This window comes from Hylobates moloch, unplaced genomic scaffold (genome assembly GCF_009828535.3).
Source record: "Hylobates moloch isolate HMO894 unplaced genomic scaffold, HMol_V3 SCAFFOLD_11, whole genome shotgun sequence".
In the NCBI taxonomy this organism is placed as follows: domain Eukaryota; kingdom Metazoa; phylum Chordata; class Mammalia; order Primates; family Hylobatidae; genus Hylobates; species Hylobates moloch.
In genome coordinates this window covers 9,041,483-9,067,238 of record NW_026652286.1, presented here as the reverse complement: position 1 = coordinate 9,067,238, position 25,756 = coordinate 9,041,483, and the positions used below count along the sequence as shown (strand labels likewise).

Sequence of the window (25,756 nt, the reverse complement as noted above, 5' to 3'; positions counted from 1 at the left end):
GAGAATCACTTGAACCCAGGAGTTGGAGGTTGCTATGGGCCGAGATCACACCATTGCACTCCAGCCTAGGCAACAATAGCCAAACTCAGTTTAAAAAAAAAGAATTATTTCTACATTCAAGGAGATAAAAACTAAGATTCAATAATTGGATAGAGTACCAAAAATAATAAAAAGAGACTTAGCATATTGAAAAATATATAGATTATTGCAGTGGGTAACAACAATCTAAAACAAAGACTCAATGGACATACTCAAAAGCATATTATGCAAAGCAAAGGAGAAACAATACATTTGACATTTGGCCAGAACAAACAAAACAGAATGCCACATTTAGAGATAAAGGTTCCGAAAATTTTATATAGGAGGAAAGAAACAAATAGCATATTGGTGAATCTCTAGCATATGATTAATTCGAGTCCCAGAAGTGAGGAGTATATTGATGAGACAGAAGTAATACAAAAGGTAACATATGAAAATGTTCTAAAATGCATGAATATGACTAGCCCATTTTTTCAAGATTTTTTTTTCTGCTAAGCAGAGTGGATACAAAAGACAATCTACACATCAACCATCAAAATAAAACTAAAGAAAACTGATCAAGTAAAAATATAAAAGAGCTCTTATTTTCAAATTAGTAATAGTGACATTTACAGATGATTTCTCAACAGTGATGGAAGCCAAAATATAGTGACATGATATCATCATTTGTGAAAAAGAAAATAACTGCCAGTTCAGAATTCTATGCCAAAGAAAATTATGATTGAAGATACGATGTTGAAATAAAGACATTTTTAGGAAAACAAAAACAAATAATTTACTATCAGTAGAAGTAAAATAAGAGGGATTCTTAGGAATATTCTTGAAAATAAAGGAAAATTATACCAAATGGATTTTGGAAGTATGTAAAGAATAAAATATAATGAAAACATAAATAGTGGAGTGAATTTAAGTAAACACTGATTTTATAAAATACTACTAATAATGCAGAAAAAATATTATAAATTATTAGGTATATTTAGAATTATAGGCTCTAAATACTTTGTTTTCCTTGAACAGTTTCAAAATATCAATATTAGGCTTTGATAATTTGAATATTTGTTTTCATTTTCAAAATAGCTACTAAGTTTAAGAAGTTATTATACTCAAAACTTTTAGAAAGAAAAATCATCGACCTGAATAGCATTATCAATCAGCTTTACCTCATTGACATTTACAGAATACTCCATACAACATTATTAGAATATACATGATTTTCAAAGTTCACATGGAATGTTAACCAAAATAGATCACATTCCGGACCGTAAAACATATCATAATAAAGGTAAGTTAATAAAAATCTTATACAATATGTTCTCAGACCACAATGGAAATAAGCTAGAAATCAATACTAGAAAGATAACTAGAAAATCCTAAAGTGCATGGAAATTAAACAACACACTTATAAATGACACATGAATCAAATAAAATGTCTCAAAAATAAATTTCACAAATATTTTGAAGCAAATGAAAATGAAATACAACATATCAAGTTATGTTGATATAATAAAGTCTTTAGTAATAATTTTATAGTATTAAATCAATATTACTATAATGAATAAATATCTGAAAACAGTGATCTAAGCCTCCATCTCAGGAAACTAGAGAAAGAGCAACTTTAGCCTAAAGCTTGCAGTAGTAAAGAAGTGGTAAAAATAAAAGTGAAATCAATAAAATTGGAAGAGTGTAACAATAGAGATAATCAGTAAAATTAATAGGCAGTTCTTGGTAAAGATCATTAACAGGGACAAACTTCTAGCCAAGTTAACCAAGGACAAAAGAGAGAAGACACAAATTACTAATAACATAAATAAAAGAGGGGTCAGCATTACTGATCCTATGGACATTAAAAAAAAATAAAGGAATATTATGAACAACTCTTTTTTCACAAATTTGATAACTTAGACAAAAATGACCACCTCCTTGAAAGACACAAATTTCCAAAACTTACAGAAAGATAAAGGGATTGCCTAAATAGGCCTATATCTATTAAAGAAATTGAGTCAAAAAGTAATAACCTTCCAAAAAAGAAAGCAACAAGCCTAGAAAATTTATTAGTGAATTCTACCCAACATTTAAGAAAGAAAAGATACAAATTCTCTACAATCTCTTCCAGAAAACAGAGATGGAGGAAACATTTCCTACATATCCTCAAGGATAGAATTATTCTAATACCACAACAGATAAAGACATTACAAGAAAGAAAAACAACAGACCTTATCTTTCATGAATGTAGATGCAAAATCCTCAATAAATGTTAGCATATCAAATCAAACAAAATATAAAAATAAAGTACAACCTAGTAGCATTTATCCAATTATACACAGATAGGTCAATATTTGAAAATATGTTAAAATAATTACCTCTCTAGGAGAGGAAATATGAATACACTCTTCTTAAACTTGAACTGTGCACAGTGACTTTCTTCCAAAGAATAAAGTGTAGAAAGGGAGAGGGGAAGTGACACTTCAGAGTATAGAAAGATAACAAACGGTATCTCCGCAAGGTGATGAGGGTCATTATCAAGAGTCATGTAGGTGAAAATGGCACTTTACTTCTGAGATCTTCTTTCCTCCAATTCATAACCTCTGTCTAATCATGAGAAAAATATCAGGTGAATTTTTTTAGAGAGGGGCATCCTACAAAATACATGCCGAGGTCATCAGAAACAAGGAAAGTCTGAGAAACTGTCACAGGCAAGAGGAATCTAAAGGGAGATGACAACTAAATGTAAGATAGTATTCTGGATGAGGTCCTGGAACAATAACAACAACAACAACAACGAATTACATAAAGAATCTGAACTGTGGACTTTAGCTAATAACAATGTATCAAATATAGGCCTGTAACTTAATAAATAATTGTTTGATACTAACGTGAGTTGTTGATAATAGGATTTGAAAATATCTTTTCATTCCATAGGTAGATTTTTTACTCTGTTAATTGCTTCCTTTGCTGTCCTGATTTTTAGCTTAATTTAGTTCCACTTGTTTATTTTTGGCTTTGTTACCTGTGTACTTTTGGTATCATATTCATAAAATCATTGCCAACGTCAGCATCATTAAGTTTTTTCCCAATTTTTTAGGAGTGTCATAGTTTTGGGTCTTACCTTTAAGTTTTAGTCTAATTTGAGTTGATTTTTCTGTATGGTATAAGATATAGAACGGGATATATTTTTTTTTTTTTGCAAACCACACATCTGATAAATGGCTAATACCTAAAATATATAAAGAACTCTTATAACTCAAAAGTAGCAAAGCTAATACTCTGATTTTAAAAATGAACTATCAACTTGGAAATACATTTCTCCAAGGAAGACATAAAAATGGATAACACATATGAGAAAATATTCAACGATATTAATCGTCAGAGAAATGCAAACCAAAATCACAATGAGATATCTTCTCAATCTGTTGGGATGGCTATTATCAATTTCAAAAAATGCAATATGTGTTGGGAAAGATGTGGAGAAATCGGAACCCTTGTACACTATTGGTGGGAATGCAAAATACTGCAGGCACTATGGAAAACAGTATGGGCGTTCCTCAAAAATTAAAAATGGAGCTACCCTATGATCCAGCAGCCCCACTTCTAGGTATTTATTCAAAAGAACTGAAATCAAGATCTCAAAGTGATACATGCATGTATAAGATGAAAGAATTGCTGAAAATTAGTGTGTAGTTAGAAAAATAAATATAATATAAATTAAGTAGAAATAAGAATGTGAAAAACATAAATTAATATAATTAAAGAATTACAATTTTAGATGATCATAAAAATAAGTGAAAATTATTTTCGAAAGCCTGATATGATTTGTAAATATCTATTATGAACGATCAGATAAAATGAGAAAAGTGACAATTCAGAAATGAAAAGAGAACATTGCTACATATACTTTACACATTCAAATGTTAGAATATGAAAAATATTATTTAAATAAGGTGAAAAATTATGCATAATTGACATAGAAAAATAAAACTTACCAAAACAAACACAAGAAATAATAAAGTATTAAAATAGATCTAAATCCTTTCAGAATAAACACATTTAGAAATCTAGAAATAGTAGAAAATCAGTAAATACAGGCAAAATGTTCTCAAAGAATTCAAAATCACAGTGATAAGCCATTTCACACCTATTAAAATAAATGAAACAGGCTGGGTACGGTGGCTCATGCCTGTAATCACAACACTTTGGGAGGCCAAGGCGGGCAGATCACGAGGTTAGGAGATCGAGACCATCCTGGCTAACACGGTGAAACCCCACCTCCACAAAAATACAAAAAATTAGCCGGGCGTGGTGGCTCATGCCTGTAGTCCCAGCTACTTGGGAAGCTGAGGCAGGAGAATGGCATGAACCTGGAAGGTGGAGCTTGCAGTGAGCCAAGATTGTGCCACTGCACTCCAGCCTGGGCAACAGAGTGAGATTCCCATCTCAAAAATAAATAAATAAAAAAAAATAAAGATTAAATAAATAAATAAATGAAACAAATGACAATGCCAAATGTGGGCTGTGATGTATACAACTAGGAACTCTCATCCATAACATCATTGGCTAATGGTCCTAATTATTTTTGAAAATACTTTGTCATTGTCTAGTAAAATTGAAGATATGCTTAAGTGATGCAGTTCCAACTCAATTGCAATATGTTAACCCAACAGAAATGAATGTATTTTTGCACCATCAAACATAAACAAATATAGTCTACACATATTATTTATAATAGTCACCAAATAGAAACAACCCTAATGCCCATAAAAGATATAAGTAATAAATAAATTGTTGTATATTCATCCATTGCAATACTGCACAGGTATAAAATGAGCAACTACACATACAAGCAACCCAAGAGACGAAACATAAAAGTTTGAAGTAAAGAAACCAGGCAGAAGGGAATTCATAGTGTTCGATTTCATATACGTTAACTTTAAAAGTAAGAAAGACAAAAATAATGGTTTTGAAGATAAATAGGTTTTGAAAATGAATAGATGAAATTATACATATTAATTAATGTAAAATTTGGGGAAATGGAGAAATGAGAGGTGACTGAGGAGAATGGAGAGAGGCTTCTGAGGCTTCAACATTCCTTCTCTTTTTCTTCTATATAGTGACACAAATATTCTCTTTATCATAATTTGTTAAGCTGTACATTTATATTTTATATATTTTGCATTCATTATAGTTTATAAAAAATTAAAAAATAAGAAATTACACCTTCTACAATTGCACATCAATTGTGTTTGTGTCTGCGGTATGTTTCAAGCTGTCACAGGCAAGCAGGTTGAATAAATAAATCAATAAATCATGAGGTAAATTAACAATACATCATGAGATAAATTTCAACCACAATGGTTTTATTTCCAACAACTTTATTATTATTATTATTATTATTATTATTATTATTATTTTGAAACAGAGTCTCTCTCTGTCACCCAGGCCGGAGTGCAGTGGCATGATCTTGGCTCACTGCAAGCTCCACCTCCCAGCTTCAAGCAATTCTCCTGCCTCAGCCTCCTGAGTAGCTGGGATTACAGGTGCTCGCCACCACACCCAGCTAATTTTTGTATTTTTAGTACAGACGGGGTTTCGCCATGTTGGCCAGGCTGGTCTCGAACTTCTGACCTCAAATGATTGACCCGCCTCGGCCTCCCAAAGTGTTGGGATTGCAGGCGTGAGTCACTGCGCCCGGCCTTTCTGATAGCTTTTATAGGGTAAATGAACAAATTGAATTCGAGTCATCGATAATGCATATCCTCTCTTATCAACATGTTTGTTTTCACTACCCAGAGAATGCTGTTCACACTCACCAACTGCTGCCTCCTCAACAAGGTTCCTTTCCTCTGTGCTCTGATTTCAATTAATGGCAAAACACCATGTCCCTAAGCCTCAGTTACTTAAACACAGGCATTTTTTACTTCTCAGAGCTCAGTGCCCTTGTAGTGATAATAGGTACGAAGTAGCATTTGGTTTGCCTTCATATTGTCTATGTAATATTATTGCCCTCCTTCATACTCCAATAGCCATTGCTCAAGTTCTCATCACTTCTTATTTTCTATAGTGGCTTCAATTACTGATTTTAAGCCCTCTATACTGTATATATAAATATTCCACATGCTGATGTAAAATTATTTTATTAATATTAATAATATTTATTAAGGTTTAATATGCCGATATCTAAGCTAAATATTTTTATTCTTCATCTTATTGAATAATCACTTAGTCCTTGTATCATCCCAATGATGTTATTTTCTGTATTTTCAATGAAGAAAATAGGTAAATAAATATTAAGTAAATTGTGAAATTACACAGCTGGTAAGTAAAGGGTTGGGACTGAAACCCAAATCTTATGCTCTAAATAGTGCATTTTCTCCTTGCTTACAAAATAAGGTATAATCAAATAAAAAAGTTCTCATGTGAGCAGCGTTGTCAGGCATTCACAATTCTCTGCAATCTGACTCCAGTCTATAATTTCAGCCCTATCTCCAACTGTCTCCATTCACATAGACTCATTATTTCCAATGCCAGTCACATCTTCCTCCGTGCTTTTGCAACAACTATTCTTTTGATCTGTGCATCTCATCTCAAGTCTCTAATTAAAACATCACCTTTCTGTCAAGGCCCTACATACATATAACCCCCTCCATGAAACTTTCGCTAACCTATCAGTAAGAATTATCCGTCCTTGTACTGTCCTTCCATAGGACTCTACTAAGGCCTCTATGAATATTCTATTTAAATTTGTTTTATGATTTATACACATATCATCACCTGTACTGTCAAAACGTGGTCTAAATGTCAAAAGCCATCATAATCTATCCCTGCATGCTTCTTCTGCCTCCTCCTACACCGTACACCCATTCATTCTAACAAATAACAACCATTGGTTTCTTGATAATCCTCCCAGGCAGGTGTTTTACCTCTGGTCCTTACTTTGCTTTAAATGTACCCCACCAACCATCATCCTCTATTTCTATCTTCCCCACTCCTGTGTGGATTTCTAGTTCTACTTCAATCAGGAATCCAGCTATTTGTTGGGGTAGCCTTCTTTTTCATCCCAAACCCCAGCACTTCAGCCTCTCCCCACCTTCACTTGCTATATACTTGCACAAGACTTTGCATCATTTCTCCATTGATTTTTTATCACAACTTGTATCTATTACACTAATTTGTGAAATTGTTTCTTTCTTTCTCTGTCTCTAAACTTAAGCTGCATAAGAATAAAGACCACATTTTTTCCCTTTTGTTTGTAACGGAATCCTCAGTGCCTAGCCCATGTCAGGAACATAATATATCTATACATTTAATTATTTATTTATTTATTTTTGAATGGACAGTTTCTTGTCAATTCTGGGCAATGTCATCTTCAGTACTCTGCTCAGATGTTGGGATTTTCAAATTGACTTTCATAATGAGAGGATTACACTGTGTGAAATTTCAGCTAAGGAATAAGCAGAACAGAACCATTTCATCATAGGTTTCAAACTGATTTGATCTCAGTTCCTTTCTAAGTAATGGAAAATAGTAGGCCTATCTAAATGGAATAGGGCTATCTATCTAAATGTTGTTATATAGAGGACAATCTCCATGCATCATGCTTTATTTATCCTATTTTAGAAATAGTCTCTGTAGCAAGAAAACAAAGTGTATGCATCATTCTGTTTCTCTTTTTATCCATTTTTTCTCCATAAATTTTTTGGGGTTTTTATTTTTTTATTTATTTTTTTTTTTTTTGAGATGGAGTCTTGCTCTGTTGCCCAGGCTGGAGTGCAGTGGCGTGATCTTGGCTCACCGAAAGCTCTGCCTCCCAGGTTCACTCCATTCTCCTGCCTCAGTCTTCTGAGTAGCTGGGACTACAGGCGTGTTCCACCACGCTCGGCTAATTTTTTGTATTTTTAGTAGAGACGGGGTTTCGCCATGTTAGCCAGGATGGTCTCGATCTCCTGACCCTGTGATCCGCCTGCCTCAGCCTCCCAAAGTGCTAGGATTAGAGGTGTGAGCCACCGTGCCCGGCCTCTCTATAAATTTTTATCTTCATTTCATATATTTGTGAATATCTGCCTGTTTCTTTCCTGTCAGTTACTTAGCTCAATATTCTTAATTGCATGGTCATAATTTTAATACTTACGACGCCTAACTTGCAGGCCCTGCTCATAAGTTATAGAATTTGTACCCCTGACACAGTTATATTAATACCTTTTCTCCATCCTGGTTTTTCCATCTGTCTCTATCACCTGTCTTTTTCTTTTTTGCTCTTCTATCTTGTCTGCCAGCTGGTGTTTACCTAATGATTTTCAGTCTTTTCTGCCTTTCCAAATAATATATATATATGTCTCTTTGCTAGTAAATTGTCCAGCTGTGGATTTCTAAATAGCTGTAGCCTAGTCATGGGAATTTTAACTTGAGGCTCCAGAGTAAAACTTGGCAGTAGAACCATATACCCTTAGAATGTCCTTGGATACTGTTTCAGATACACTGAGGATCCTTGGACAGGGTTCTCTCTCACTATTCCAACTTCAGTGTGTGTGTGTGTGTGTGTGTGTGTGTGTGATCTTTTTTATTATATATTTATATATATTTTATTATATATTTATCTGATAGCTCCTTTCTCAAATTAGACCGACTATGTAACTGGAGCCTGTGCCCTTTTGCCCATTTTCTCTCTTTTTGATTCTTAAGGAACTATAAGTTTCCTGCACTGATATAAAGAGATCCAAACAACACTACATTAATTTCAGAATTGGATTGATTTTTATATTTTCAAAAAATATGATTAACCATTGTAATGACTCCAGATCCTTCTAAGATTCAAAGTAACTAGAGCCTAAAGAATATGATGAGAAAATAAATACATTCTTATCTCCTAGAAAAGCACCAACAATTAAAGCTTATGACCAGATCCTGAGTTTGGAACATAATCACAATTCCGGGAAAATGAAAGAAAATATGATGCAAATGTAAACTAACAAAAATTACATGTGGCTTCTAACACAGACAGTCTCATAGTCAAGGAGTGTCAAAGACAGGAAGTTTGCCATTTATGTAGGAATTAAGCTAAAATACAGATTTGTGAGAAGTAATAATTACAATGTGGCTGTAAAGAAAGATGGTTACTGTGCCTTTAAAATTGAGAAATAGTTGATTTGCACTGAGCAAACAGGAGTTACTAAGGGCTTTGAAACATAGGCAAATCTCTTAAAATTTGTGTGTGTGTGTGTGTGTGTGTGTGTTCGTGTGTCTTTTTTTCTCTCAAGCTCTTTTGTTTATATTGAATATAAACCTATCAAGATTTCTCTAGCTTTAACATCTAAGAAGCATATTTTCAAAAGCCATTTACCACAAACTAGAAGCTAAACAGTACACCCAAAGAAATTTTCATACCAATGTGGCTGATTTCACTTGAGATAAAAAAGATAATGTTTTTTTAACGTTAAACATAACTTCCCGTCAAATGTTGTTTTTATAATTTATTGAAATAGTTTAATATTCTAGAAACACAGATTTCTCTTTTCAGTCTTTTTAATTACTATATTTTCAGTTGAAATGAAGTCAGCTGTGGCAATTAGCTTTATTTTATTTCTGGGTGTAGTTCCAATTGATATGATTATATCATAGTCTACTTACTATTTACTGGAATAAGTTTCTTCCTAGCAATCAATATGTGACTTGTTAAAATCACATTCTGTTAGTATTATTAAGTTGCCTTAGAGCATAAATGAATATTGTTTCTGAAAATCTATCTTTGCTTTTCCAATTTTCTCTGAGAAAAGAATTGCAAATATATAATTTTATAAATAATCTTGTACATAAGACATTTCAGCTAAAATTTAGTTTGAGCTTTCTTAATAATTTCATTGTAGTAGTCTTTTTTCAAGTCTATCTTTTTCAAAACAATAACTCATACTGGTATAACTTCTGTGAGTAACTTCTAGGTCTACCAAAAACACAAGCAATTCTAATCTCATTTGCTGAATAGTTGTTGTAGATAAAATATTTACTTACAAGATTTTGTCTTCACTGGGGCAAAGGGACAAGTCTAGAAATAGAGCCTGGCAATAAGACAGATTTTCTTTCTTTCTTTCTTTCTTTCTTTCTTTCTTTCTTTCTTTCTTTCTTTCTTTCTTTCTTTCTTTCTTCTTTCTTTCGTCTCTCTCTCTCTCTCTTCTTTTTTTTGGAGTCTGGCTCTGTCACCCAGGCTGGAGTGCAGTGGCACCATCTCGACTCACTGGAAGCTGCACCTCCCGGGTTCACACCATTCTCCTGCCTCAGCCCCCCGAGTAGCTGGGACAACAGGCGCCCACCACCACGCCCAGCTAATTTTTTGTATTTTTAGTAGAGACGGGGTTTCATCATGTTAGCCAGGATGGTCTCAATCTCCTGACCTCGTGATCCGCCCACCTCAGCCTCACAAAGTGCTGGGATTACAGGCGTGAGCCACGCGCCCCGTCAATAAGACCGATTTCTTAAAAAATGAACTCTCAGGGAATAGCCAGCAGGCAGAAATTCTAGTTGCTTTATGGGACACTGTCAAAGAGAAGAAGAAAGGGAATATTATACCAGTAAAAGATTAAGAGATAGACAAGGGTTTAGAAGGGTTACCAGACAATTTTTATGTTGGAGATCTCTGACCAAGCATAGGTACTCAATGACTGAGTAATTTTATGGATTAATTAATGTATCATAGTGATGAAAGGGGGGATCTTAGTGCAGAAAGAAACTGGATACCAAACAGGGCTCCAGGAATAAGCAAAGATAAGACAAAACCAATCTGTTTTGTAAATGAATTAATAAGTTGGCTATGCAGCTGTTATGAGGCAGAAATTGGATGTTCATCTATATATTGTAACTGTAAATCCCAGGTCACAATCATTTGTATCAGCTGTCTCTACTTGACAGTAATAATAATAACATCAATAGTTAATGAAAATAAATATTTTAATAGACATTTTAAATATTATGTGTGCAATTTCTATAGTGGCTTGGTAAAATACATAACATTTACTACATCATAAAGATAGGAAATTTAGGATTAGAGAAGTTAAAAATTAAATCCATGGCTATTAGATTTCAGAGCCCAAGACTATAACCACTGACATAAATACTCAACTAATAAGTATCTGGACTGGAACGTGAGTGTGAATGTGTTATAAAAATACAATTCTAATGGTGTCTTTTATCTTACTCTTCCCATGGCTTGAGAAGTACTTTACCTGGCTTTTTAAAGACTAGCATCAAAGTCATCACTTCAGTCCCTGACATATAAAGAACCCAAGTAGTCCACCCTCCCTGAGTTTTGTTAAGTATTTTTCACTTATAACACTTTTTGTCTAACTAAAATAATTTATGAATTATTTACTCATTATTTGTCTTCCTGAACTAAATGTAAGCTCCAAAATAATGACATCTGTTAGTTCACTGTTTATGTCTTTATTACCAATCAGCAGCAAATGAGAGTCATTCAATAAATATTTGCGAAATGAGTAAAAAGAAATCACATGTAGATGCTTATATTCTCCCAAAATTCATATGTGAAAACTCTAGCCCCAAAAGGGGTGGTATTAGGAAGTGTAGCCTTTGAAAGGTCATTACATTTAGATGAGGTCTTGAGAGTGGAGCCCTCATGAGAAAGAGTTATAGTCTCTTTCTCTCCACTTTGTGAGGATCCAACAAAAAGACATCTATCTTCAAGCCAGAAAGAATGCCCTCACCAGACAACAGATCTACCTGCACCTTGATTTTGGACTTCCCAGCTTCCAGAACTATGAGAAATAAATGTCTTATGTTTAATCAGCAAAGAAAGGGAAAGGGAAGGGGAAGAGGAAGAGAGAGAGAGAGAGAGAGAAAGGAAAGAAAGATGAAAGAAAGAAAGAAAGAAAGAAAGAAAGAAAGAAAGAAAGAAAGAAAGAAAGAAAGAAAGAAAGAAAGAAAGAAAGAAAGAAAGAAAGAAAGGAAGAAAGAAAGAGAAAGAAAGAAAAGAAAGAGAAAGAAAGAGAGAAAGAAAGGAAAGAGAAAGGGAAGGAAAGGGGGAAGGAGGAAGGGAGGGAGATGTAGGAAGGCAAAACCAACAAACATAAATTTTTACTCAGTACTATCACACAAATTTTTTAAATGGATAGCTTTCAATGTATGCAACTATAGAAAATGAGGGAAATCTTATACTTTGCTGGAAATGTAGATTGTTGGAATTATTATAAAAATAATGAGAAAGTACAAATTAGAATTGTCTATATATGTATAGCCTTTGACCTAATCATCTTTCTAAGAAACTTTCTACAGTAATTAAGATAAAAGAGTATAAATACATATATAAGCTATGCATCACAAAAATTATATTGTAATTTGTAAAATCTTAAAATTTAAAAGAAATGTAAATAAAGTAAATAATAAATGGATCATAGTTGAATAAATTATATAAACTATTTTGTAGCCATAAAGAAAAGCATCAAAATATACTATTTCTAGTATCTCATTTATTCTTAGTAATGTATGGTATAAATTAAAAATTATAAACTTTCATGAATAAAAAGGCTGAAAAACACAAAGGTACTTTTCAACTTATAATGTTTTAATGTAATCTTAATTTCAAAAATTGTATTTTTGGAGCAATCATTATAGGAGAAACACGAAAAAATAATTTTAAAATTCATTAATACTAATAATATGAATGTGATATAATAACCAGAAGAAAAAAATGAAAAGGAAGAAATGTTATTTATTTTGACTATGAATAGGGATGCAGGATTAAGATTTGTCCTAACATTATTACATATTAAAAACTAGAATAACTTAAAAGAAGTGATGCTGCTGTAAAGTGAATATGAATATCATGAGAACTAAATGAATAGAGTTTAAACAAATAACATTATATAAAGTAGTTTAATTTGGTATACGATAAACATTTCCAATATATTATAAAGACAAAGTTATTCAATATATGATTATTTAAGAAATCTGCCTTATCAAAAATTCTCATTTGATAAAATGATGAAACATAAAAATAACACCATTAAAATATAAGAATATTTGATCAATTGTGATATCTCTGGAGGAAGCAGGATAAAATTTAAAAGCAATGAAATAAATTATGAAAAAAGTTTGAAGACATATGTATCTCAAAAAAGCAATAATCATTATTAATTTTAAAAGATGTAAAAGGTAGAATAGAAGAAATTTTAACAATAATACAATATGTATTAAAATAAAACAACCATGTACAGTTTTATGCTTACAAATTAGCAAAGAAAAAAGCAAAATATTTAATGTCAGTGTGCTAACTCTTGAATCATTGTGGAAAGGAAAATTAGCATAACTAATTGGCAAAACAATTGGGCCGCATACAACTTAGAGATTTGACCTATTGACTGTGTTACATAAACAATAAATTAAGAAAATAGTGTATATCTAAAAAAAATCACTCAAATAGTGTTTTAAAGACTAACTTATAATAAAAAAGAAAACTCCATAAGTAAATTATCATATGGGAATATACTTAAACATAATTGACCCAAACACCATAATTTCTAAGGAATAAATGTGTTTACAGTTGTCCCCCTTTATCTGAAGTGTCCCTTTTTGCTTTTTCAGTTACTCCTGGTCAACCACAGCCTGAAAATATTAAAGAAAAAAATCACATATATAAAAAATTCATGTGTACAATTGTGCATTCTTCTGAGAATTGTTATAATTGTTTTCTTGTTGTTGTTAATCTTTATTGTGCTTAACTTCTGAATTAAACTTTATCATTGGTAAGTTTGTATTTTTTTGTAAAAAAAAATCTTAAATTTACTCTTGATAATTTGAAGAGTGTCTTATTATTTGAAAGATATTCAATTTTAAGTGTACATGATGAAGAAATACACTTTTTACAAATTCAGCCATAGTGGTCATTGTTCCTCTTTATAGTACCTCTATTCCTTCTTCAGTCAGTGGCAGAATGATCTTTTACAATTAAAACGTTATAATCTGTGTTTCTCCTCTTCTTTTAAATTTAAGTTTTAAATTGGCATACAATAATAACTGTATGTACCTATTAACAGGATATATAGTGACATTTTGACGCATAGAATCTATAGTAATCAGATCAGGGTAATCGGTAATCAGCATATCCATCATCCTAAACGTTTATTTTTTTTCTGTTGGGAAAATTCACAATGCTCCTTCTAGTCATTTGAAACTACATAATATCTCGTTGTTAATTATACTCATCCTACAGTGGTATTGACACTAGAATTTATTTCTCCTATCTAGCTGTCATTTCTTCCCCCTACTCTTCTCAGCCTCTAGTATCCTCTGTTCTACCAAAAGAACATAGTATATATAGGGTTTGGCACTATCAACAGTTTCAGGCATCCACTGGGGTTCTCAGAGCATATTCCCCGTGGCTAAGAGGGAACTACTGTGTAATGTTTTTAAAAATAAAATAGGACTTAGAATTTTAAATAGAGTGTGATGAAATGAAGCTCTAGGATTGTAGGAAAATGTTAACATGGTTATGTATGAAACGTGGAATTATGATATATATTTTTTCTTTATCCTTTTCTGTGTTTTCCAGATGAATTGGGAGTATGACCAATAGAGAAAAAAATCCTAAAACTCTTAATATTTAGGTAACATTTCCAGTCAGCATCATTAGGTTTTACCTTCAGAAGCACCTTTTTATTTCGTGAGCACAGTATGCCGTTCTATATGGAGAGGTTTCTGACATAGATGTATTACGGGACGTTCACTAATAATATCTTGTACCCTAAAAACCTGATCTTCAAAGTTGATGATTTGGGCAAATAATTATAGCTTATGTCATAAGGATTGGGCAGATACAATATGCTACTCCTTCTGCTAGAATTTTTGCGTGGTTATTTATCTTTTTCACTACAATCAAGGTTGAGAAACATTGGCATCTATTTTCTGAATCTCTGCCAATAGAAACTACTATTTCACATTTGCTTCTGACTAATGTTCTTGTCACTTAGATTCATATAATTTTCTTTTTAAAATAGGTGGTTATTCTGGAACTCCTTAAGGAAACTAAATATAATAACAGGAATTAATACACCTAATTGTGATTGTCTTCTTCAGGGCAAATGTGTCTTTGTTCCCTCTTTTTTTTTGTATTTTTTTTTTTTTTTTGGTCTCTGTTCCATGCTTCAGTTATACTTTAGAATATTATCGTTATAGAGAAGAAATAAAAAAAGGCGTGTACTATATACCCAATGACAATAATATGATTCTCTGCTTCTGTGGGTTATCTAACTGTATATATGAAGCTACAACTCGAAAATACCTACCACATCTTGGGACCCCAAAAATTTTTATACAAAATATATTATGAAAAACAAAAAGGGAGAAAGGCTGTTTCCAAGTTCAAGGGTATAGTGATTGATGGAAAATGGTTTTGAAGAATTCAGAAATTAAGGCAGTGAAAGACTAGAAGTAATGAATGGAGTGTTTTAAGGATGAGGTATGTAAGGGTTATTTAGAAAAAGGGAGGTGGATTCTAGGACGACAAATAGTCATGAGATAAAGCAGTTTTTATCTACATTAAATTAGAAGTTAAGGGTTGTTTTTTTTTCCAGGCACTTTAAAGATATAATCGATTCAACGTTGGAAAACAAATTTTTAAGTTATGCAAAGTATTTTTATTGTATTTCTAATACTAAAGATTTTATCACAAATAAAAATTTTAGATATAAACACTACTCAGAATATGAAATGTGAATTTTTAAGTTGACTACTCACCTTTTCCCTACCCCAAATAAAACAACTAAATCATGCTCTGGATTGCTCACTTTTATATCTGTAGAAATACCTTTCCAGATATAAGGGTTGTCACAAGTAATTTTGCAGATCAGGGAAGAGATGTAAAATCGAATTGAATTGAAATAACAATTTGACATAATCACAATAGCTTCTGTTTGAGGGAGGAAGAGAAAAACCTTAACTATGTATAAAAAAAGTATCTTTCAAAAAACATACCACAATCTTCATGTATTAAAAACAAAAACAAAACAAACAACTCTTTAGAATAGGGTCCAGGGGAATTTATACAGATATTTCCTTAGGGTAAGATTTTATCAAAGCCTGGAGGAAATTAGCACTAGAATTCTCTTCTAAATAAATTCCCAGTTCTAGAACTCAACCATTTTAACTTCAGAAGCCAAGGAGAAATTTGAATGACAATATAAATAATGACATAAGAAGCAAGGCTGCTGTGCTATGTTGCTATTAGATTTTATTTAACCGAGGGATATAAAACCTAACTAAAAAACACTTTCTTAGAAAGTTATATTGATATTTATACTGGCTACCTGAAGAAAGAGATTGAAATTTTGTAAGGTAATAATTCAAACTATTTAATCTCGTATTTCTTAGGAAGACAGTAATAGCTGCATAAAAAGTGAGAAAACTTTTGAACAAACTATTTACTTTTGACTATTTACTTCTGTTTCTTAGAATTTTCTGTATTCCCTAGTCGAATATTGTACAATGAACCCTATAGAAAACTAAGTTAATGAAATTTATGCTGGTATATTGTATCACATAGCAGTGTTGAGAATTACTATAGCAGTATGGCTTTCAGTTTAAGGGCAAGAGGAAATTTACTGTAAAAGAAACCTAAAGAAAATCAATGTTTACACATTGCAGAAAATGCTTTTGCAGATTGCTTAGAGAAAATTCTTCACGAATGCAGTCTAATTTATTTAATGATAATTTTTATTACAAATGAGGTCATTTATTATTCTGCTGAACATATTTGCATGAAATATTAAGATTAAATGGTCATGTCAGATGAAAAGGTAAGTCAGGACGAGAGGGCTTAATGTGAAAATAAAAACAAAAAAAAGTGTTTGTGGAATGTGGGAAAGCCTTTACTCCTGAGTCCTTACATCTGGGAGTTTATCCTTCAAAGCCAAACAAAGACAAAAGGGCAAAGAGCTACCACATAACTAGTGTGATACTTCCTTGTGCATTTTAATCTTTTCAAGCATGGTTCAAAAATTTAAGGGTTTCAAAACATGCTAAGGACTTAAAACTTTGAGAACTATTACATAAACAAGTGGTAAAGGCATAGACTCAGAGAAATTCAGAAAGCAGCATCAAAAATAGAGTTATTATCAACAAAATAAAATACAGTGCTTCTTTCTTGAAGGATTTCACTAAATGAAAGAGTCCAGATTTTAGAAGGAAACCAGATATGTAATTAGGTAATTGGTCGTAGACGTGTAAAAATAATAATAATAATAAAAGTCCTAACAGTAGCAAAGGAAATTATATTATAGCCAAAGCAATACAAAACACAAGGAATTCAGACATCAAAAGCCACACACACACACACACACGCAGACACACACATACACAGACACACACACATGATCTGTGATAATAATGTGGAAGAAGAACTTCCTGTTTCATACACTAGTCTTGAGTTAACTTGGATTACGTTAATTAACTTTATCAATGAGCTTTGTAATGCAGTACCTGTCCTGAATTTCATTTATTACCTGGAGTGCTGAGGAGGGATAATATACTGACTCAGAGACATTCTGTGATACTAATTAACAGGGGAAATAAGTGTAGAATGCAAATACATGAAAATCACAGCTAACGAAATAATTCTTATTTTTCCTCCCACATAACTACAGAAAGATTTTGTGTTTGCTGAAATTTAAAATGAATTTTGACATCATTTCATAATGAGTGTAATTAAAACATCTCATTTCTGTGAGTATGGGGGATCTAAATGAAAAAAAAGATGAATGTGAAGTACTTTATAAGAAGATATTTCTATCTGAATTTAGTACATGAACCATATGATGCTTAAAAAAAGGGTTCAGGTCTGGTGATAAGTCTTGTTTTCATGTGTTTTTCTTTCATTCTCATTCTCCTAACTCTTTTAACTTCCTTCCATTTCCTTGATTTTCTGTTTTTTCTTTTTTGTATTAACTTCTCTCTTCTTTCCACTCCCATTTAGTTCAGAATGATTACAATTATTAATTGCATTCATCAAATAGCACTCCAATGAGTGTCATGCCCATAAAATGAGCATGTTGACATTTATATAAGTCAGTTAATAAACTAGAACCCAAAATGACTAAACTGAATCTGTATCTATTCACAAACTGTTTGATTACAAACAGTCAAAATAAATTAAATTTCTCTGTTTGTCTTGTTAACAATAATTTTTCTCCCAGTATGTTAACAATAATTTTTCCCCCAGTGAAGCCTTAACAATTAAAATATCAAATTTTCCCCAAAATGACTTAAGTATTATAGAAGTATCAGAAAAATTAGCCACCCTAGGGTAATGGGGAGATGCACACCATTTGGTCCTAAAGTCTCTTTAGCCTTTCAAAATGTTATTATTAATTACCACTTCTGTATTAGTCCTATCTCACACTGCTATAAAGAACTACCTGCGACTGGGTAATTTAGGAAAAAAAGAGGTTTAATTAACTCACAGTTCAGGAGTCTTAATAGGAAGCATGGCTGGGAGGCCTTGGGAAGTTCAATCATGGTGGAAGGTGAAAGGGAAGGAAGCACATCTTACCATGGTGGAGCAGGAGAGAGTGTGAAGGGGGAAGTGCTACACACTTTTAAACCATCAGATGTGGTGAGAACTCACTCACTGTCACAAAGACAGCAAAGGCAGAATCTACCCCCATGATCCAGTCACTTCTCATCAGGTCCCTTTCCCAACATTGGGAATTACATTTCAACATGAGATTTGTGTGGGGACATAGAGCCAAACTATATCAACTTCCCATAGATATCTCCTTTTCTACCACAAATATTTTCTGTTGTTTTGTCTCCATGATGTCACCCCACTCTGAGTCTTCAAAAAACAAAAACAAAAGAAAAGCCAGGCAGAATATTCCCTGGAAAGGACTTAATTGTGTTCTATAAAATTTAAATGTTGAAGTCCTAACCCCCAGTACCTTAGAATACGTTCTTATTTGGAAACAGGGTTGTGGCAGTTGTAATTACTTAAGGAGAGGTCATATTAGAGTAGGGTGGATCCCGAATCCAATATGATTAATGTCATTATAAAAGGAGAAAATTGGTAGTTAGATGCATTCACAGGATGAATGCTATTTAAAGATGAAGGAAGAGATACAATGTAAGGAATGCCAAAGATTGCCAGCAAACCACAAGAATCTCTGAAAGGAGGATGAAACAGGTTATCTCCCAAAGCAGTCAGAAGTAACTGATTCTGGTGAAACCTTGATATTGGACTTCCAGCCTCTAGAACTGTGAGAAAATACATTTTTGTTATGTAAGCCACCCAGTTGGTGATACTTTGTTAAAGCAGCCCAGGAAACTATTAAGCTTTTCCTTCCCTATTTATTTCTTGGGCTTAAATTCCCAGAGTCCAGATAAAATTGTGATTTCATCACAATAGTAACTGTAATTCATTGTTGCTCCAATATAAAGGTTAAATGTAACTTCATTGGTGTAGCAAAAACAATGCCATGTGAAATGCTAGTATTGAATATCATACTCTTTAGAGAAGACTCAGTAATAGCTAGCTCTTGTTGCCACCTAGACATTGATATTTGTCATCTTTCTCTCTGTCTCTCTCTCCCCTTCTCTATCTCTCTAGCATTCACACACACACACACACACACACACACACACAAAATAATTTTATACAAGAAATAAAACAGTTATGAGAGTTGTGCTGCTTCTTACACAGGGTGAAGTGAACTCTATCCCAGGCACAAAATCACAAAAGATAACAAATCAAACCAAAGCACAGATCTACAAGGCTGCGAGCGTTATACAATACTAAGCTGAGTCTTCAAGTAATCCTTTAAGTGGCAACGGTTGCTGGACGCTGTAGTTTCATTGCTTAACATATGTAATTACAAGAAAACAAATTATAGCTGTAAAATGAGACAAGCAGAGAGCTTTTATATGGCTAAAAGTGCAGTTCATTCATAAATGAAAGGAAATATTGTATTATCCAAGGTATAGAGGAGAATCACTTATTGCCTCTTCTACTGGAATAATTTATCATCTCTATATAGTATGTATTGATTCTATGTAAAACAAAAAATTATATAAATACTTCTTAATATTTTATTTTCCTCAAAACATAGATCCACAGTCCATTCATAATTGCAATGGCCCGAAGGCAATTGAAACCTTTTCATTCATCTCAATAATATTTTAGATTTATTTTTGGTATTTCCATAACATCATTCTCCTCTAAGGAGATTAGGCCATTTTTGCAAGATTCAATACCAGATTCGTTCTTGTGATAATGCTGGGTTGTTTAAAAGCAATGTACTTTTTAAAAAATCAATATAATACCTGGATTCCAAGGCTTGACCACAAAGTAACCACTATCACATCACTTTCAATCAAGGATTGATAAAAAGTCACCAATGGGTGAATTGGCAGAATTCACAGCCAGAGACGAAGGAGAGAAGAAACTGTGTTATGTTATGCCTTTGTGAGTCAATATTAAATACCAACAAACACATATAGCTGTGGAGAGAATAAAAAGAAAACTTGTGAAGTGATGAAGGCTATATCCTTGTTTTACTTCCCATTGGAAGCAACAGCCAGCATGTCAAATTTTTACCTATGTAACTGATGGAAAAAGATAAAGACATGCCAAGAATGGTGTAAACTAATAAATAAAGTGACAACACTAGAAAATAAAATTATCTATACAACAATCATGTGTTTATAATTATGTGGTTTATGAGTTTCCTGGGATTGCTGTAACAAAATTACTACAAACTGATAGCTTAAAACAGTATAAATTTATTTTCTCAAGGTTCTGGTGGCCAGAAGTTCAAAATCAGTGTCACTGGGTCAAAGTCAAGATGTTACAGGGCCACACTTTCTTAAGAGGCTCTGATAAAGAATTTATTCCTTGCCTTTAATATTTTTGTTTTTTAAATAAATAAGTTATTATTAAAAATGAAAAATAAAAATGTTAAAAGTAAGGACCAAATTCTCTATCAGAGCCTCTTGACAAGGAGGCCGATATAATGGATACATAATAGCTGTACATATTCATGTGGTGCATGTGATATTTTGATACAAGTATACAATGTGTAATGATCAAATCAGAGTGATTAAGATATCCAACACCTCAAGAATTTATTATTATTTCTTTGTGTTCGGAAGGGTATAATTCCATTCTTGTAGTCATCTCGAAATATCCAACACATTATTGTTAACTATAGTTGCCCTATTGTGCCATCAAACACTTGACCTTGTTCCTTCTAGCTAACTGTATTTCTTTAGCCATTAACCATCCTCTCGCTATGCTCCCCTCCTTACCACCCTTCTCAAACTCCGGTAACCATCAGTCTCCTCTGTATCTCCATGAGTTGAATTTCCTTTTAGCCCCCACGTAAGAGTGAGATCATACAATGTTTGTCTTTCTGTGTTTAGCTTATTTCACTTAATACAATATCCTCAACTTCAATCTACATGTGTTTTTGTGAATGATAGGATTTCATTTTTTTGTGGCTATATGAATATGCTATTGTGTATATGTACCCTCTTTTCTTTATCTATTCATCCATTTACAGCTCCTAGTGGTTGTCAGAATTATTTACCTCGTGGCCACATCACTCTAATCTCTGCCTCAATCTCAACATTTCATTCTCCTTTGTGTGTCTGTGCTATCTCCCTTTTCCTCCCTCTGTTAAGGATACATGTGATTGCATTTAAGGTCTATCTGGGTAATTGAGGATAATTTTATCTCCAGATACTTACTATGTGGCCAGGCATGGTGGCTCACACCTGTAATCTCAGCACTTTGGAAGGCCAAAGTGGGTGGATCCCTTGAGGCCAAGAGGTCAAGACCAGCCTGGGTAAAATGGAGAAAACTGGTCTCTACTAAAAATACAAAAATTAGCCAGATGTGGTGAGGCAGCTACTCAGGAGGCTGAGGCAGGAGAATCGCTTGAACCTGGGAGGTGGAGGTTGCAGTGAGCTGAGATTGTGCCCCTGCACTCTAGTCTGAACAACAGACTGAAATTCGGTGTCAAAAAAAAACAAAGAGAGATAACATAAGCATATTCAAAAAGTCCTTGTTTAGCCATATGAGGTAACATTCAGAAATATCAGAGATAAGGATGTGAATATTTTTGGGAAGTCTTTCTTCAGCTTACAAGTGATTTTATACATATATATATATAATGACTTGCATGTATATATACAGATACACTTGTATATATAATTTCATATATATATACACACACATACATATACATATACATACATACATGAACAGACATATGTGTGTGTGTACATGTTTATGTTTAAAATATCTGTAGGAAATACTAGAAAATGTTTTTGTTATGTTTGGGTGTGAGGATTTAGGGGAACTTAATTTTTATATTTTATTTTTATTTTGTTATTTTCCCAATTTTACTTAATAGATGCTAATTTTAAAATTAAAATAATAGACCCAGTGCGGTGGCTCACGCCTGTAATCCCAGCACTTTGGGAGGCCAAGGCGGGTGGAACACGAGGTCAGGAGACCCAGACCATCCTGGCTAACATGGTGAAACCCTGTCTCTACTAAAAATACAAAAAAAAAAAAAAAAATAGCTGGGTGTGGTGGCGGGCGCCTGTGGTCCCAGCTACTCGCTACTCGAGAGGCTGAGGAAGGAGAATGGAGTGAACCCAGGAGGTGGAGCTTGCAGTGAGCTGAGATCGCACCACTGCACTCCAGCCTGGGCAACAGAGCAAGACTCCGTCTCAAAAATAAATAAATAAATAAAAATAAAATAATGATAAGGATTTTTACCTTCAAGCATTTTTTTTTTTTTATTTTCATGAGTCAAATCTACTGGGTCATATAACTAGGCATGAAATCCAGATGAAATCATTATTTTTATTTTTTTCAAGGAATTAAATCATAATAAAAGTTACAAAAAATTACACACACATTTATTTTTAACATAGAATATAATCTTTAAAACACCTTAATTGATATTCATTACAATGTGGAAACACTTACTCTTTTAGATTATAATGAAAATACAGTGTATTTTTGTACCGAATCTTACATAGGAAAAGACATGTCAGTGTCCCCAAAAAGATGTGAGTACAATGATAAGAATTAGAAAAAAAGAGAATTGAATAAATGCTATAAATTAAGAATAAACAGAAATTGTAGTTTTAGAGTGTTTTTTAAATTTTGTTTCCATTATAATATCCAAAGTAAATACCACAAATTTTATATAAAATTTGTCAAAATAGTTTTCTACTTTCAGAAATATGCTCACTCCAAAGTTTTCTTCAATGACCTTCACCAGAAAAATACTCCAAATTGTACCTAAAACAACATGCAGGTGAAAAATATCTAATTTTAATGCTTCAGTAACTCAAAAAATGGAAAATGGAATTTCACCAAATTTTCGGTGAAAATTCTCATTTACGAATCAGGAGAACAATGATGATGAATTTCAAGCCAATGTATTTTTGAAGGCTAAAAGTGGCTGCAAATAGGAATAAGGAAGAAATGTCTCCTAGCTCCAGTAATAGAGTGATGCATGATGCTATAATAAGTGCAATCAATTTTTATTAAACAAAAATGAAAAAAAAACAAAGTCCTTTGTCAATCACATTATAACTGGGACCACCTCCAAAATGTATAAATCTTTTGAATGTAACTATTTTTCTCCAATTTTGTTTAATAACATAGCTTCTACTAAGATTTTTATGCATTTAAAAAACACTTTTGATAAATACAACTACCGTGATCTTTTTTATTATATTAATACATTGATATAAGACTAACAATTCACCAGTATTCCAACCTTATTTATAATATACATAATTTCTTGTTACTACTTGGAAACACCAGTATAGATAATGCAAGCTATTGGACGTTTGAGCTTTAAACATATTTATGTTTTCGTTTTGTAATTTTAGATTTAAATAAATATTCTTAGTATGTTTTTATCTGATATCAGCATCATCATCACTATCAAAATGCTTAAATCATGTTTCTTATTTTTGCAAAGCACTTTAACAATTATTCTTATCATTCTAAGTATGAGCAGTTAAGTGAAACTTGTCTTTCATCATTAAAATCTGTTCTTCACAAAGTCTTCTTAATGTAGCACAGCCCAGCTGCCAGTCACTACCAGGACACCACAAAAGTATCTCCCTGAGACAGTGCTCAGGCTTTGCCAAAGTTCTCAGGCTTATAGAGAATTTTCTTGCACCCAAAAGACATGTACAAGCATCACTGTCTTACTCAAGCCCTGTTTTGTTTATGTTTTCCTCCTTTGACCATAACTGCTAAAATAAAGTGCATTACTACTTTTACACTTATTTTTGTAACAAGCAGGTGGACTCCATTCCCACCTCTCTTCTTTGACCCCCCTCAATGGGCCACCAAGATGAGAGAGTCACTTTGTGCCATTTATCCTTTGAGGCTGGTGGGAAATTCCCATCTACATCAGGATTCTTCATCTCCAGCCCCCAGCCACTGTAACACCCCAATACACTCTTCCTGTTTTGCTCTTGCTTTCTTCTTACAGAACCTAAACCTCTCACCTTGGAAAATACTTTTGCAGTTTACTGTAGAAGTAACAAACTTCATTTCATGTATAAAAACTTGTTTGTTTTTGGAACCAAAGAAGAACAATAACATCAAGTTCTTGGGACTCCAACTGTAGATGTCAAACAGAAACCAGTGAAAATGGTTTGGTAATTAAATTTATGTCTAGCAAACAGCAAACCTAATTCAGTTGTCAAGGAAAAATTCCATGAGGCACAGTGAAACAGGCTAGAAAAACTTAGTTTCACACCATTTCAATAGCATTCAAAACTATTGCAATAGAGAAAAGAGATTGAACTCAACTACTGTAAAACACAAGTTAAGAGGGGTTTTAAATGCTGGGTTGAGCTAATGGAAAAACCCTGGAGGACTTTAGGGAGAAGGTCTCTCTCATGTTTGGAAATTTAATCATGTAATATTATTTGGGAGTAGTTAGAAAAGGCATGACAAGTTTTTAAAGGAGCACATTTATTATGGCAAAGCTACATTAGTTGGAACTGGATTCTCTCTCTAAATTCTCTGCAAAATACAGGAAACACAAAAAACAAGATCTTCTCAACCCACATAACCAACATTGAATCATGATGACATTTGGCATACATAATACTACCTTAGTAACTGTTGGGGGAATTTGTAAACCAGCTGGAACTCTTTGTAACTACTTCCGTTAAGAGGTGTACTTTCCCCCCTGTTTCTGTATTTGACTAGCCTATGTCTTGCTTTGACAAGCTCTGAGCTTGCACAAAGACAGTCTGACACTTGTAAGCCTTATAGCTTTTGCTCTTGATAAGAGTTCATGAGCGCCCAGATTCCAAAATACATATGTTGAATACTTTTAGTTGATGTCTGAGAGACCTCGTGGAGCAGAGATATCATCTCAAATGAGTTCATCCTTGACCAATCAGCTGACACCTGACTTGGCAGCTGATTCCAGCCAGACATAAGTGAGCCTTTCAAAGAAACTAGCAAAAGAACCACCCAGTTGAGGCCAGCCCCACTTGCTAACCCACAGTACTGTAACCTCAATAAAGGGAGTTGTTTTTAAGACACTAAGTATTAGAGTGGTTTTTTTTGGCACAAAAGCTGACATGATAAGTTACTAATTAATTTAAAAATTTAAAAATATAGTGATAAGACTATTTGACACTTTTATTTAGTAAATATTAATCTCCTGTGAGTAAAAAT

General features: G+C 33.0%; 1 pseudogene; it reads left to right on the top strand.

Annotated features, from left to right (window-relative positions):
- Positions 1–25,509, top strand: part of LOC116477227 (large ribosomal subunit protein eL18-like) — a 30,039-nt pseudogene extending 4,530 nt beyond the window's left edge.
- The last annotated feature ends 247 nt before the right edge of the window (positions 25,510–25,756 follow it).